The sequence below is a fragment of the Phragmites australis genome, chromosome 2 (genome assembly GCF_958298935.1).
Source record: "Phragmites australis chromosome 2, lpPhrAust1.1, whole genome shotgun sequence".
NCBI lineage: Eukaryota > Viridiplantae > Streptophyta > Magnoliopsida > Poales > Poaceae > Phragmites > Phragmites australis.
Window position 1 is genome coordinate 27439537 of NC_084922.1, and position 16107 is coordinate 27455643.

General features: G+C 44.7%; 1 long non-coding RNA gene across 1 annotated transcript; it reads left to right on the top strand.

Annotated features, from left to right (window-relative positions):
- Nucleotides 1–11792: 11792 nt before the first annotated feature.
- LOC133909972 (uncharacterized) lies at nt 11793–12155 on the top strand. Its single transcript, XR_009908472.1, has 2 exons — nt 11793–11883; nt 12001–12155. It is a non-coding gene; the product is annotated as an uncharacterized LOC133909972 (long non-coding RNA).
- Nucleotides 12156–16107: the final 3952 nt, after the last annotated feature.

Sequence of the window (16107 nt, forward strand, 5' to 3'; positions counted from 1 at the left end):
AAGTTCTCAAACAATACGAAGGCAGATGACTGTTAGTGCTATCAACATTACCTAGCTGCATATGATGAGCCAATCCAAACATAGGATGCTTGTTTTATCCTTTTTCTAATTTAATGGTCCGCTGAAGTATAAGTCGGTTATACCAGCAAAAGATTTGTAGTCTGCTAGTTTCATGGGTCAGAATGCGGCCCATGGCCCAACTGGGCCAGCTGGTGCAGAGTTACTGTTTATGGCTTCTGTTCACCCCGTAAACAGTACCATGCGTGCTGTAACACTGGTCAGGCTCACAAGGTCACTTACCCGTTATGTAGATTAGGGGGTTTACAGAGTATTCCATATTATAATAGCTTACTTAGTTATTTAGTGTCAAGTTATTCTCTCTATAAAAAAGAAAGTCTATCAATAAAGTTAAGATTAAAATGGTGAAACCCTAAAGCTCTCACGTCTCCTGGCCGTCGTGCACCGAGTCCTCGTCGCCGCACCTCTCCTCTCTCACCTCTAACCTTTCCATAATCCCTCCAATAAATTCATACTCATAACATCTGATATTAGATATCACTTCGACGCTATGAGTTACACCGGAAGGTTCGATCCTCCATCCACCCTAGGATCAAGATGTGCAGATGTGATTGCTTGGACGAAAGACTACATGAGCTATGTTGGCAGAGGCAAACAGTAACTGCAGCATCGTTCATCCCGTGAATAGTGCATGCGGCCTGTAGCGTCGACCCAAAATTTCTTGCCAGCCGCCAATGTTCTCTCGGCGCCTAACGTCCACCTTATCCTCACGCGACTAACTAAAGAGATAAGAATTAAAGAGGTGGTGTCTCAATCTTTGTCCTAACTGTGATGAGCAGTTCAGCAAAGGTCATGATTGCAAACAACTCTTCTTCATCGTCGCTAGACGCGACTCCATCAATGGTGATCCTGCCATGAGGTCCAGTGGAGGATTGGATCCTTCAACCTCGTGGACGAACCTGACCAAGATGATTCAAGGATTCAGGGAGGAGTTTGACCGGAGGTTTGGACCCATGCCTTCATCGGGTCAGCCGGCAAACCACAATGGAGGGGCGCTGGACCGATCTGAGGAGGGCTTTGCGTCAGAAATATATAAAAACTACACAGATGGATATAAAAAAGGTTCGTATGTTTTTTTGTCATGAGTAGTTTCACGCCAAGAATGATGAGATCTGTAGGAGGATGAATGACTCCCTTCCGAAGGTTAGGGAAAGGAAGATGGCTGCCGCGCATCACCCACGCTGCGCCACCCCCGGAGAACGGGGATGTGGATGATGTGCAGCACAGCTGTCTCACAGCCTCGACGACGGACGTTCCCAACGTCCAGCCTACCGACGCTGTTATATATGCCGATCTCCGCAGCCCCGACAACCGTCACCGCTCTACCAATCATCGCCGATCAGCCAGCAGCAGCATTCGCGCCAGAGGTTGGCGTCACGCCAATGGTAAGCGCCGATAACCCTGTTGTTGCGGGCCGTGTTCCAACATCCACCGGCGGCCACGCCATGGCGAGGGCAATTGATCCAGGTGGAACAGATGCCGCCAAAGTCATCACCAACACCATGACTGGCCACACGTCAGCGTGTGTCGGCGACCAAGCCGTTCCCTTGGCGGGAGCGACATTCTCAGCGACGGCGACAGTTCCTTAACCACGGGCAGCGGTACCCGTGCAAGTACTCCCTCCGCGAGCCAGATTAGCGAGGGATGCACAAGCAGCAAGGGCAGCGACAGGAGGACCACCGGCGGTGGAACTTCACTACCGGAAACGAGACCTATACCGAGTGCCTACGTGTATGCCGAGTGCATTATATCGGGTACTCGGCAAACAGCAACCTACGCCGAGTTCCCAACGAAAGCACTCGGCAAACAATATGGCACTCGGTAAATTCATAAAAAAACACTCGGCAAAAAGAGAAAAAACACTCGGCGAATTAGGACACTCGGCAAAAAACGTGGCATGTGTCCCTCCGTTCGGCGTCTGATGGCGAGTCTCCACTTTGCCGAGTGTCGTCTAACGGACACTCGGCAAACATGTATGTTTGCCGAGTGCCCGATATTAGGCACTCGGCAAACTATTTTTTTTTCTTTATTTTCTTTTTGGTTTCCTTTTGTTCTCTTTTCTTTCTCGTAATAACAACCGACCAAGGGCCGCCACACATCGATTCCGGTACTACTGCAGTATGGTTTAAGGATGATATTGTTATGAACTTGGAGTTAGCATTCAGTCGTGCTTCAAGATTGAGATGCAGCAGATGTGGACTCCTGAGAGCGGCCCTTGGAATCAGTTGTGCTTTAAACATGTGTCAAATATGCTACCGTGTGAAGAGCTGAGCTCACAAACAAAGGAGAATGACAATTCTTCTTGCTTGCCTTAAAAAAGGAATTTCTCTGCTATATATTATCATTCCAGCTGTCATCCAGACAAAGAAGGAATTTTCAATGCTTGCCAAGTGGAAGAAGCAAAAGCTGTCACGTACGATGCTTAGAAACCGAAGCATCTACGAAAAAGAATCGTGATTTCGAGAGGGAACGGATCAGGTTTGAAGCCAAAGTGACGGTTGAATCATCGTTTGACCTTGAAACTTTTTCTACACTTAACATACAACATAGAATATTCCATGTTAAACTTTGGCATTTTTCTGGGTCCGTTTACTATTTTTAATTCATTAAGTGCATTTCCTGGCTTTTAATGGATATAAGTCAAATTTGATCTGCAAGCACATGAAATAATGAACAAAAATGGGTAGAAAAATCATATTCATGTTGTTGAGTCTATTTTTAGGCCTTACCCAAGAAATGAAAAGAAATTTGAAACATCTGGGCGGCAACACTCGACCACCAACATGTAGCTTATTGGTTTTCTAATTCTAAAAAAAACAAACGAAGTCTGAAAAACATGAGACTTGCCATAGCGTCATAATATGATACGTAGAGGCTGTGATACAAATTTGAGAAGGTTTCGCAAAAATTATCACGTATGATGCTTAGAAACTGAAGCATCTCCGAGGAAGAATCGTTGTTTTGAGAGGGAACGGATCAGGTTTGAAGCCGAAGTGATGGTTCAATCGTCGTTTGACCTTGAAACTTTTTCTACACTTAACATACAGTATAGCATATTCGATGTTAAAATCTGGTATTTTTTGGGGTCCGTTTGCTATTTTTAATTCATTAAGTGCATTTGTAGCAGAAAAAAAAATTCAGGTGTTTGCCGAGTGTTCTTGCGTTTACACTCGGCAAACAAGCGCTTTGCCGAGTGTTCTATATTTGACACTCGGCAAAACCAGACACTCGGCAATTTCACGAATATAGGGTTTCCCATCCCGGCCGCGCGCGGGGACAGATCTACTCCGATTTTTTATTCCTTCTCCCCGGCCGCCGCCGCCGCCTCCCGCGGCTCAATCCGCCGCTGCCGCCAGCGCCGCCCTCCCCCTCCTCCCAGATCCCCCTCCGCTGCTGCCGCCCGCCTCGCGCCGCCCCACCCGACGCCGCCGCCCGACGCCGCCCTGCCCGCACCGCCCCCCTCCGACGCCGCTCCGCGCCGGCCGCCCGACGCCGCCGCCCGACGCCCGCCTCGCGCCGCCCCGCCCGACGCCGCCGCCCGACGCCGCCCCGCCCGCGCCGCCCCCCTCCGACCTCCTGCAAATCAGCAAGGTACGTGCTAAAATGATTGGACTACATGCTAAATATGACTTTCTGAAGATTAGATTGACATACACTTAGTTGATGCACATCCATAATCACAAGCAGTACCATGTTTCTTTACACGTCCATTTATATCCAACAAATAATGGTTGACATAGTATTGAAAATGTAGTTATAAAGCAGTTTGCAGGCACATAGAGTGCATCATAAGTGTCATTCCTGCCACAGTTACTAATGTCCCAATTTTAGCCTTCCGAATTAGCCCTACTTGACTAGTGCTTGTTACAACTTGGCATATGCGACATCACATCCTTCTTATACTATCAGGGCAAATTGCATTTACAACAAAAAATTGAAGACAAGAAAAATCAACTGGGATATGAGTAAAGCAATGAAAATAAACTGTCAAAAAACTACAGTATCATTTTTGCCCATTAATGTTAAGTCGGTGAGCATGAGGATGTACGGGCTTAAACTGAAATCACTTGGCTTATGTCATGAGCAATTGTAAATGAAGTAACATTAACAAGTAGGCAATATTGCATAGTGCTATTAAAAAGACCACCAAGTTGGAAAATATCATCCAATCTGCCACTGACATGTGACCACCAGCATAAATGTCATCCTCGCACTACATGTTATTTGAATTTATGCCTCCTTGAGATACTACTGAGCTAATTTTCTCCTTAAAGGTTTGTTGCCACTAAAGCATGGCTAGAATAACAATGGTGAACAAGAAAGCTTCATGGGATAAATCAGGACAGTGAAAATTCAAAATTAATTTTACCTTCACTGATAGTACCCGCTGTGGCAGGTTGTCCAGCTTTTGCAGGCAGTGACAATTGTTTCTGTGAATTGTCTGAACCATATGAAGTAGGATTGATTGTTGAAGCTACTGCGGTGTCACTTCTTGTTGTGACTGACTTCTTTTTCTGCTTGAAACTCAAGAGTGCCTTGCCATCATATTCTACAGCATGCATCCAGTCCTCGTATGCTTTCTTTACCAATCCGTCGGCATAGATCTGCAGTTCTATTTGAGTACGGTCATAATGTATTCAACAGACCACACCATCGTCCTGCTTGGTTAGAGGATTCGGGTTGGTGGAAATCCTTAAGATTTAGTCAATAAATCCAAAAAACAACCCAAGGCAATCCCTCTCGTCCAAACACCAGCTGAATGTTTACGACTTCCAGGTCTCGACTTTGCAATGATTCAGTTAGTAAGTATAGGGACTGTACCAGGAAGGTAATTAACTAAGAAAATAGGGGATACAGAACCAAGACAAACAAAGTTCTGTGGTAATTTTCTTAAATTTTTATTCAAATGTTTAGCCTAATATATGGATGACAAAAACTGAAACATTACGGCATTCTAAACTTGAGACTAATATATATGGCATTTGTATTCTATCTCATTTAGCATATTTCTTCCATTAATCTTTCATGCTTACAATGCTAAATATAGGTGCTGTTTTCCATGAAAATATGAGACTCTAGAGTGGTTTAGTCTTAATCACTATCATTTTACCTTATTTTAATCAAATGTTTAGTCTAACATATGGATGCCAAAAACTGAGATATTATGTCATTTCTAAACCTGAGACTAAAATCTGGTTTGCATGTACAACTACTCTATATTTGCAAATTTTCTTAAATTAGAACAAGCTGTTAATTTAGGGTTTAGGATGTGCATGTCGCGTAACCTATGCGTCTCTCGTTTGAAAGAGTTATGGTTATAAATATGCAAGTCTTTGCATATCTATAACCGTAACTGTTTCGAATTGTCCATATTTTTTGGACAGCCTGAGGATGTGTAGATTGGGTTCGTTTCAATGCTCTACTCCGATCGGAGACAGAGTTTCGGCAGCGTCTCCCCGTTGTTCTCCGGATACACATTGTCTTGGCTTGTTGCCGAGACGTGTATTTGGAGAACAGCGGGGAGGTGCTGCCGAAATTCTTTCTCGGATCGGAGTAGAGCATGGAAACGGCCCAATGTACACATCGTCGGGTGGGATTAGGACCTATCTTTACCTATTAGATAGTTTGATGCATGCCGATTCCCTCTTATGGTAAAACACAAATATTTGATGGAAATAATTAATTGTATAGGTAGATGAAATTGATTTTTATATTACTTGCTGAATAAAAAATATTATATGTGTATGTTTCCCAATATGTTAGAGGATGGATGATCGTGAGTGGATGTACACTGGCCGCTCTAGTCAGGGTTTTTTGACCGATGAATGGATCCAGAAGACCGATGCATTCTTGGAATTAGCATTTGCTAGGCCAAAGGGACCTCGTGGAACTTGGTGCCCCTGCAGTATTTGTGCAAACGCGCGTCAACAAACAAAGGAGGTCATGGGTCAACACCTTTGTAAGAATGGGTTTATGCCACACTATACCCGGTGGACCTACCATGGTGAGTCCGAACGTGCCAGAGAGGAGGTGGTGCGTCAACGCACCAACGACTACGATGTCGGGGTCGGAGACATGCTAGATGACTTTCATGACGCACATTTTAATGAAGCACGTATGGAGGAAGTGCCGGAGTCAACCGCAAAGGACTTTTATGATATGTTGTCTACAGCGCAGCAACCCCTTCACGGGCATTCCAAGGTTTCTCAATTGGATGCGATCGGACGCCTAATGGCTATCAAGTCCCAGTTTAGCTTCAGCCGAGAAACCTTCGACGCAATGCTGACAGTTGTTGGTAGCCTTCTCCCGGAAGGTCACATTCTGCCAAAGAGCATGTACGAGTCGAAGAAAATCCTCCGTGCACTTAAGATGCCATATGAGCAGATACATGCTTGTCCAAAGGGATGCATCTTATTTAGGAAAGAACACGCGGACGCAAAGTACTGTGTGAAGTGCAATTCCTCTAGGTATCTTGAGGTAGACTCTGGTGATGGTCAGAAGAGGCAGCTCGCAATCCCCGTGAAGATCCTTCGGTATCTTCCATTCGTACCGAGAATCCAACGTCTGTATATGACTGTGGAATCTGCTAAACAGATGACGTGGCACAAAGATGGGCGTCGATACAATCCTGACAAGCTGGTACATCCATCGGATGGTGAAGCATGGAAGAGGTTCGATCTGATTCATCGTGACAAAGCTCTAGAGGCTCGTAATGTACGAATTGCACTCGCAACTGATGGGTTCAATCCATATGGTATGACTTGTGCCTCATACAGCTGTTGGCCTATGTTTGTTATTCCCCTCAATCTCCCCCCCCCCGGCGTCATCTTTCAACGACAGAACATATTCCTGTCGCTGATAATTCCGGGGCCTGAATACCCGGGGAAGAATATGAGTGTGTACATGGAGCCGCTGATGGATGATTTGGTCCGTGCTTGGGAGGATGGGGTCTGGACATACGACCGAGCTACAAAGACAAACTTCAAAATGCATGTTTGGTACCAGTACTCCCTGCATGATCTACCGGCGTATGGGATATTCTGTGGCTGGTGTGTGCATGGGAAGTTCCCATGCCCAGTATGCAGGGCGGCTCTGATGTTCATTTGGTTGACAAAGGGTGGCAAATATTCTTCCTTCGACAAGCATCGACAATTCCTTCCTCTTGACCATCCATTCAGACAAGACGTGAAGAACTTTACGAAAGATGTAGTTGCCGAAGGCTCAGCACCACCTAAGATGACCGGTGCCGCGGTTCGTGCTCAGTTAGACGCTCTCGAGTCCAATGCCCAAGGAGATGGATTTCTGGGATATGGTGAGCAACACGCCTGGACTCACAAGCCATGCTTGTGGAATCTCCCCTACTTCGATGATCTCCTTCTTCCACATAACATTGATGTAATGCACACTGAAAAGAATGTCGCTGAGGCCATTTTTGGCACAATCATGGACATTCCTGAGAAGACGAAGGATAACATTAAGGCTAGAGTCGATCAAACGAGATTATGCAATAGACCACAGCTAGACATGGCTCCTCCCAAAGGCGGGAAATCGTGGACGAAGCCAAAGGCCAATTTCGTTCTTACAAGGGCCCAAAGGAGGGAAGTACTTGAGTGGTTCCAAACCTTGATGTTCCCTGATGGGTATGCAGCGAATCTGAAGAGGGGAGTGAATTTAGCTACTTTGCGAATCAACGGGCTCAAGAGTCATGACTATCACATATGGCTTGAGCGGCTACTGCCGGTGATGATTCGAGGCTATGTCCCCGAGGATGTTTGGCTAGTGCTTGCGGAGTTGAGCAATTTCTTCCGCCAGCTTTGTGCCAAAGAGTTATCTCATACCGTGGTAGCAGACATGGAAAGACTGGCGCCTGTGTTGCTCTGCAAGTTGGAGAAGATCTTTCCACCCGGCTTCTTTAATCCGATGCAACATATGATTTTGCACCTCCCGTATGAAGCACGAATGGGGGGGGGCCCGTGCAGGGCCGCTGGTGCTACTCAATTGAGAGATTCCAAAAGATTCTTCGAAATAAATGTAAAAATAAATGCAAAATTGAAGCATCCATAGCCGAGGCATACATCCTGGAGGAGGTGTCAAACTTCACAACAAAATACTATGCTGACAATCTTCCCAGTGTGCATAATCCACCCCCTCGTTACAATGTTGGAAACCCCGAAGATGAATCAAAGCTTAGCATCTTTAGAGGGCAACTTGGCAGTGCAAGTGGTGCGACTAACAAGACCTTGCAACATGAAGAGTGGCGCACTATTATGTTGTATGTCTTGACCAACCTATCCGAAGTGGAGCCGTACATGCAGTAAGTGCTCAATACATTATTTCTCAACTAGTCACAAGTTTGTGTCCAACTCCGCTTCTTCTCATTGCTATAGGGAATTCAATGAGCAATTCTGGCATGAATCAAGGGAACCTACCCTCGAGGAAGCTTCGGCCCTTCTTAGAGATGGTGTGGGAAATGACATGCCCGATTTTATTTCTTGGTTCAAACAGAAAGTACTTTCTAACTTGGCTATTACACCAACTTGATTTCATTTCTAACTTGATTTCATTTCTTACATGCGACTAATACACCAAGCTATCCCGCTTAAACTTGTAGGGAACAACCGACGAGTCTATGAGTGCCGACTTGAGACAAGTTGCGGATGGTTGTGCCTATAGGGTCAGGTCATTTAAGGCTTACGATGTGAATGGATATCGCTTCCACACAGCAAGCCACGAGCAGAGTCGGCCCAATCGTAGAACAACAAATACCGGAGTTTTTACTGCAGGCTTAGATGGGGCTGAGTACTACGGAAGAATTGAAGAAATATACGAACTAAATTTTGATGGGAGCAAACCTCTGAATCCCGTCATATTCAAATGCCATTGGTTCGATCCAGAAGTAGTGAGATGGACCCCTAATCTTGGGCTAGTCGAAATTCGACAATCAACCGTCTTACCAGGCGACGATGTCTATATTGTGGCTCAACAGGCCACGCAAGTTTATTATCTCTCGTACCCGTGCAAAACCATTGAGCGTCTTAAGGGTTGGGATGTTGTGTACAAGGTACCGCCACACGGTAAACTACCAGTCCCAAACAATGAAGATTACAACATAGACCCCAACACATATGATGGAGAATTCTTTCAAGAAGATGGGCTCGTAGGGAATTTTGAGATCGACTTGACGGAAGCTCAGGGCATGGAAGTAGACAATGAAACTGGTGCTGACGAGGACGAAGAAGATGAGGTTGAGAATACAAGGGACTTGGAATTACTTGAGCGGTTACATTTAGACAATGACAGTGATGACGCCATTCCTCCTCCCGAGCATCAGGATGATTATTTCGACACGCGTGATAGTGATGATGAGACTTATGATCCAGCTGATCCCGATGATGATGATTATTTCTAATAACTGTATGTTTATTTGTAATAACTGTATGACTTATTCTTTCTCATAGCATGTTTTTTTTAGTATGCTTCATTTATTTACATCAAGTTGTAACATCCGTACTAATTGGTTTACTTGTTCTCATAGCATGGTGGGCGGTATGAGGAAGTTAACGTCGCTATACAAAAAGGCGACGGGGAAAGCCACGGATGCAGGTGACGGGTCCGGAAAGAGACCCCGGGGAAGACCTCCAGGAAGGCCGAGAGGTGGAGGTAGGGGTGGAGGAGGTGCTTCTATACCTGCTGTTGAGGAGGAGACTGAGTCGCCTCTAGGTGCGGCTGAGTCTGAGTCTGACTCGCCTATACCTACGGCTGCGACTCAGTCTGGGGATGAGGAGGAGCAGGTAGAGGAGGAGCAGGTAGAGGAGGAGCAGGTTGACCAGGGGGGTAGCTCTAGCTCTACTTCTTCTCATGTGTGGCTGCGTGGTCCTTCGAGCCTCCCGAGGCGACCGGTGCCAATGGCTAGACGCCCGCTCATTCGACCAGATGGAGAGAAGTAAATGGCTCTCTCTACTCTCATTATTTTTTTGCCTTTGTATCTTCAATATTTCAACACATACTAATAAATTGCCTTTACACTTGTGCAGGAACTGGCTGAGGGTTGGAGAGGGTGACCACTCACGCCATGTAAACGGCATCCTTGGACTTTTGATCAAGGAGAAGTTCCCTGGCATGGTTACTTTGGGCGGAGTAACCGAGCCGGCATACACATGGGCCCACTATGCAGCCGCGCCGGACGCCCGTGACCGGGAGGGAAGGGTGTTTCCCAATAGAGCCGAGCGGGTGAAGGCCGAGCTGTGGGTAAGTTTCGTTCGCACTACATTAGTCAATACTAATCGCATGGAAATTATTTAACTAATGACTGGATCCGTCGCGTCTATATGCAGGATTTTTTTAGATGCGAGCCGGGCTTGGAGGCTAGGGCAGCTGCTGTCATCGACAAAGCTGCCAAGAAACTTGTTAAGGATATGCACTATGAGGCGCGCGTCCAGGCCGTGATCAAATTTCACGCGGAACACCTTGGAGCGAAGGTGACAAAAAAAGACGCTAGGACCATATCTCTGACCCGGGAGCAGTACCTGAAGGTAAAGTACAATAAAGCTTATTGTTCCTTAGATTACTAACACTTAATTTCTTCTTCTTATATATCATGCACTTGATTATTTAGGTGCCTCCGGGGTGGTGCGCCGGAGACCTTCCGTGCTGGTTTGTGATCATGGACAAGTGGTGCGCTCCCGAGTGGGAGGAGAGTCACAATGCTTGCCGGGAAAGGCGATTGTTGATGCCTGGCGCGCCACACCATTAAGGCAACCTCAGCCTGACTGGTTTCGCGGCTAGATGGGTATGCAATAGCATCTGTTGTTTCCAAGCTCAGTTCTCCTTAATTTCTGTGCGGGCGTCCCCTTTATGAATGTTATTGCTTTTCTGTTGCAGTCGGCAAAAAATGATGGCCAGCCTCTCTCTCAGTTCAAGGCTTATGCTTTGGCCCATAAGTCAAAGGCGATGCACGGGGTTGCTTATGACCCGAATGACCCGGCCTCAGCGTACACCAACGAGAACGTCAAGGCTCGCCTGGATGGATACACATCGATGGCAAAGGAGGTCCACGGCCCAGACTTTGATCCGAGCGAGCAGGATCTTGATGGGGAAGTGGTTATGAGGGCGGGAGGAGGCAAGAAACATGGCCGGTTCTGGATTGGCGACGGCACACTCGATACGGCCACCACTCCCTCTCTCTCTCAGCTTAGAGCTCAGAGCACGAGCTCAGGTCCGGGTATACGCCCTCGCCCAGAGCCTACACGGATTGCGATGAACGAAATGCAGGTTAGTTCTGTTTCATTCATCCTCCACTATCTTTACATGCTTTGCATTGGAATGATGATGAGATTGCGATGACATACTGTAGGCCCAGCTGGATGAAGAAAAGAGGCTCCGGCACGAATTAGAGAGATCGTTCGAGGAGAGGATGGCGGCAGAACGATCCCAGTGGTATGCGATGATGACGCCCCTTTATGCTGCAATGGGTCAAACTCCGCCACTGATGCCGACCCCTTCTCGTCCACTTGCTCCACAGGCTCCAAACACTGGCGGCAGAACGATCCCAGTGGTATGCGATGATGACGCCCCTTTATGCTGCAATGGGTCAAACTCCGCCACCGATGCCAACCCCTTCTCGTCCACTTGCTCCACAGGCTCCAAACACTCCTATGAGTTAGTTTATAACCTTGTAATCACCATTATTACTATTCTTACAACCATAGAGTGTTGTGCTAACTATCTACTTTGTGCAGTATCCATCAGAGGGATCGAATACGCCTGGAGCTGGAGGTTCGCACTTTGGTACTCCACCTCACTTTGGTTTGTTCTCCTCACTTTGAAAACTTACTTTTGTAACCCTATATCCATACTTACCATTTCTGTTTACTTTCAAATGCATACTTCTTAATTAGCGTTTTTGCTCCTTAATTGATGCAGGTTAAGGTGGTAATCAAGTGTTGAGTCCGTTACGGCCTGCTACATTTTCTTTTTGTTTGGACTATGTTTTGCTATCTTGTCACGACAATTTGTCATGTTTGTGTCACTTGCGACGGTTTATGTGATGTTTGTGTAATATGCGATGTTTATGCGACGCTTTATCTGATGTTTGTGTAATATGTGATGTTTATGCGACGTTTTATGTGATGTTTGCGTAATATGCGATGTTTATGCGACGCTTTATGTGATGTTTGCGTAATATGCGATGTTTATGTGAAGGTGGTAATCTGTGAAATATATGTATATTATTTTGAATTGCAGTGACAGTTTTGAATCTGGTATGGATCAATTATCGACCTGCTAAATAACAGTTTGCCGAGTGTAACACTCGGCAAACAAGGCTATGCCGAGTGTTACACTCGGCAAAACGGACACGTGTCACAAGGCTGTTCAATCTGGCATTTTGGATGCCACTTTGCCGAGTGTCCACGGGATACACTCGGCAATGCGTGGCACGTGTCGCCAAACTGTGCTATTTGGGTGCTATTCTGTGCTCACTTTGCCGAGTGTATACACGGACACTCGGCACAGTGTCCTCGTGTTTGCCGAGTGTATCCCTGAGACACTCGGCAAAGTGTCCTCGTGTTTGCCGAGTGTATCCCTGAGACACTCGGCAAAGAGGCCGTTAACGCATTGGCACCGTTAGGTCACTTTTTTTTGCCGAGTGTCGTATTTGGTTCTCGGCAAATATGTTTGCCGAGTGCACGATATAAAACACTCGGCAAACAGTAGTTTGCCGGCACTGTGTATGCCGACAGTGATATGCCGAGTGTTACACTCGGCAAACATGTTGCCGAGTGTTTTAAGGCCTTCGCCGTGTGCCCTAGGCACACGGCAAAGTCTCGAAATCCGGTAGTGCTTGTGCCGGTAACCGCGCAAGGACACCCCTAACTTTTCTGGCAGAAGGCCTAATGTGGCTTGTTCTCCTCAGTACTATGCTCCTCCATCAATTTTGTGAGGTCGATGAGCTCCAATCTGCCCCATGACCATCCCGTGCCCAGATGTGCCTCGATCTCTTTGGGTCTACAGGAAGGACATCAAGGTGCTAATCGGGTGGTTTGTCATGAGACCAAAATGCAATGTGCTCGAACGTGGCCCTCATGGCTTCTCGTCACTGGCGGGACACAGGGAAAGGTACTGATCTACTACCTGTTCGACTATGGCTCCGATGACTTCTGCCGGAATTACGGCCACCTACAACTACATCGACGTCAGAACCTTCACCGACATCGACTACTTCAAGTTGGTCATCCTACAGTGCACCATCTTCGTCACCATACTGGGCCGTGGCCCCCTAGTTTTTTTTGTTAGTATCTAGTATGTAGTAGCTAATTTGGTCTATACACTGTTAGTGACCCTCCCTGCTTCAGATGGACTTCCTCTTGAGGCTGGCTCATGCTGTCTACACATGAACATAATCTAGCAAGTAGCAAGCATCAGCTAGCAAGTGCTGATGCGCTAGCTATCTTTCTCCAAATCGAAGTCCTTTTCAATGAGTACACATGACTATACCATAGCAACCGCAACATTAATTACATATTCCAAAAGAATTTGGTCCAAGTTTAAGTAGGATCCTTCAAGAACTATGAGCACATAGGTTGTTTAAATTTGTGTACCAAACAAGACCAGCACTTCACCTATTTTATTTCTCCAATTTCTAATGTGTTATGCTTCTAAAAGGAATTGCATGCACTGTGGTAGACAAATTTGATCAACGAATCGTGCAAGCACTAAATCAACTTTTGTGTGCTATCAATGAGTAAGGAGTGCGATTTTGTCTTATAAACCATTTCACACTAAATATATAATTATCCCACATTCGGTATCAGTAAGAAAAAATTTTTATAGCGAGAGCAAGAAAATCATGTTTTTGTGTGTAATGCTAATGTCTTGTTGAAGTGATGGATCTTCTTACGATTAAGGAAAATTTCTTAGTATAATCCGTCCCGCATGCTGAACCGGTAAATATTACTCTCTCATATTCAAAATTCGTACCAAAAGTTCGCCATATCTATGAAATAGTTGATGGCATTGGACGATCATACTCTATTAGATGGCATACTAGAACTATCAACATCTTTTGCAGCATTATAGCAGGGATAGAAACCGGAAATATTGCCACAACTACCCCCTTGATTTCCTGTGAATGGATCTACATTTTGAAAGAACACATCCTAAGAGTGGACTTATACAGTGAAAATGTGTGAGTATGAAGTTTAAAAATTGCATATTGTATTAGACACTACTACATATCACACTATCACAGACAGTTTTTAACGCATATCACAGACGAGAAACAAAGTCGTCTATGCGAAAGTATTTATGATATCAAGTTTTTCACATACGGATAACCATCTATCTGTAATATGACATAGCATAGATGGTTTTTAATAAAAATTGTATGTGATATTATTTTTAGAAAAAATAATATTTTCAACATAGGAAAAATAAAAAAAAAATTGCACCCGAGCCATCCCGGGGATGTCACGCGTTGCAAGTCATAAGTCACACAATTTTTTGCGTGTGTGTGGTTTGTAGGCGTAGAACCCATGACCTCATGCTTCGCGTGACTTCCTACCATATCACATGTACATCATTGCTGATTGGAATATGATATTTTATCCTTTTGATTTTTATTGTCTAAAACTTTGAATAATTAGTTGGGTATCTAAATAACTTCAAATGGAAAGTTATCAAATAAAAAGTTGTAAATCTTATCGAAAACTACAATTTTTATATAAAAAGTTTCTTCACCTGACTTCGCATGAATATTTTATGAATTTTTAAATATATACTACAGACGAATATTTATAAAAATCATTTGTGTTGATCATGTAGACACAAACAAATATGTATAAAAATTATCTGTGTCTAGGAGCGCGAGAACGAATAGATGGTTTTACTAAAAGGTCATCTGTGTGCAGATGGCTACTAGACACAGATGGTTTTTCATAGAGCTATATGTGTCATTCAACAACACATAGACGATTTTTTAGTAAAACCATTTATGTCTAGGAACTGTCAACTCACATACGGTATTTTAGTAAAACTATCTATGTGTTCTCATTTTTCTAGATGGCTGGGAATATCACAGACACTTTTATCTGTCAACCGTCTATGTGTAAATATCCGTCTATGACGTTGTGTCTGCTATTGTTGTTTCTATGGTAGTGAGAAACTCTAATATTTCATCACAAACTGTAAGGGCAATTCCAATGATTATAGATAGTACTAGCTCTTATTATTGTAGATGTGGAGAGGGGAAAAATGAGTAGAGTAGAGATAAGAACTAGCTGCTAGTTCTTATTTTGCTGATGTGGAGGAAAATCTTGGAGAGCTAGCTCTTGATGGAGAGAAATCAAGAGATAGCTCTATGCATTGTGAGGTATGAGAAATTGAAAATGGTGGGACTGTATAAATTTTGATAAGTGTGCTGAGAAAAATAAGAGATAGCAGCTAACTATAACCGTTGAAGATGACTTGTCTATGGATGAGGAAAAATAATCCAACAATTCGAAAAGCGTTAACTGAAGGCAGATGTTCAAAACAGAACAAAAAGGTAGATAAATGCTAGTGCTATAAACACTACCTAGCTGCATATGATGAACCAATTCAAACATAGGATGCATAGTTTTATCTTTTTCTCATTACTAACCCTCTAAGTGATAAATCGGTTGCATGCGATAGATTCCAACTACGCTTGGCTCTTGCATCTGAATATATATATATATATATATCTCTTTGACTTCAGTGGGGCTATGATGTTGTCAAATTTCAGATTAGTTGAAGGTGACACTGACCTATCAATGATGGCGATCATATGAGTACGTCGCTTGTGAGCTTCTTCGTAGTTAAACCATGAGGTCATTATCAGCCTTTGCTTCTTGCCCTAAAAGTGTAAAACTCTAATGGCAACCATAACCATCACCGACACTCCCTTTGTCAATGCAGCATGTACAGTAATCCAACAATGGGTGCTTAGCAGATGAGAGATGACATTGCTTTTCTTCAGTGCTGGCATCACCGGCAACCTATTGGAACGACCTC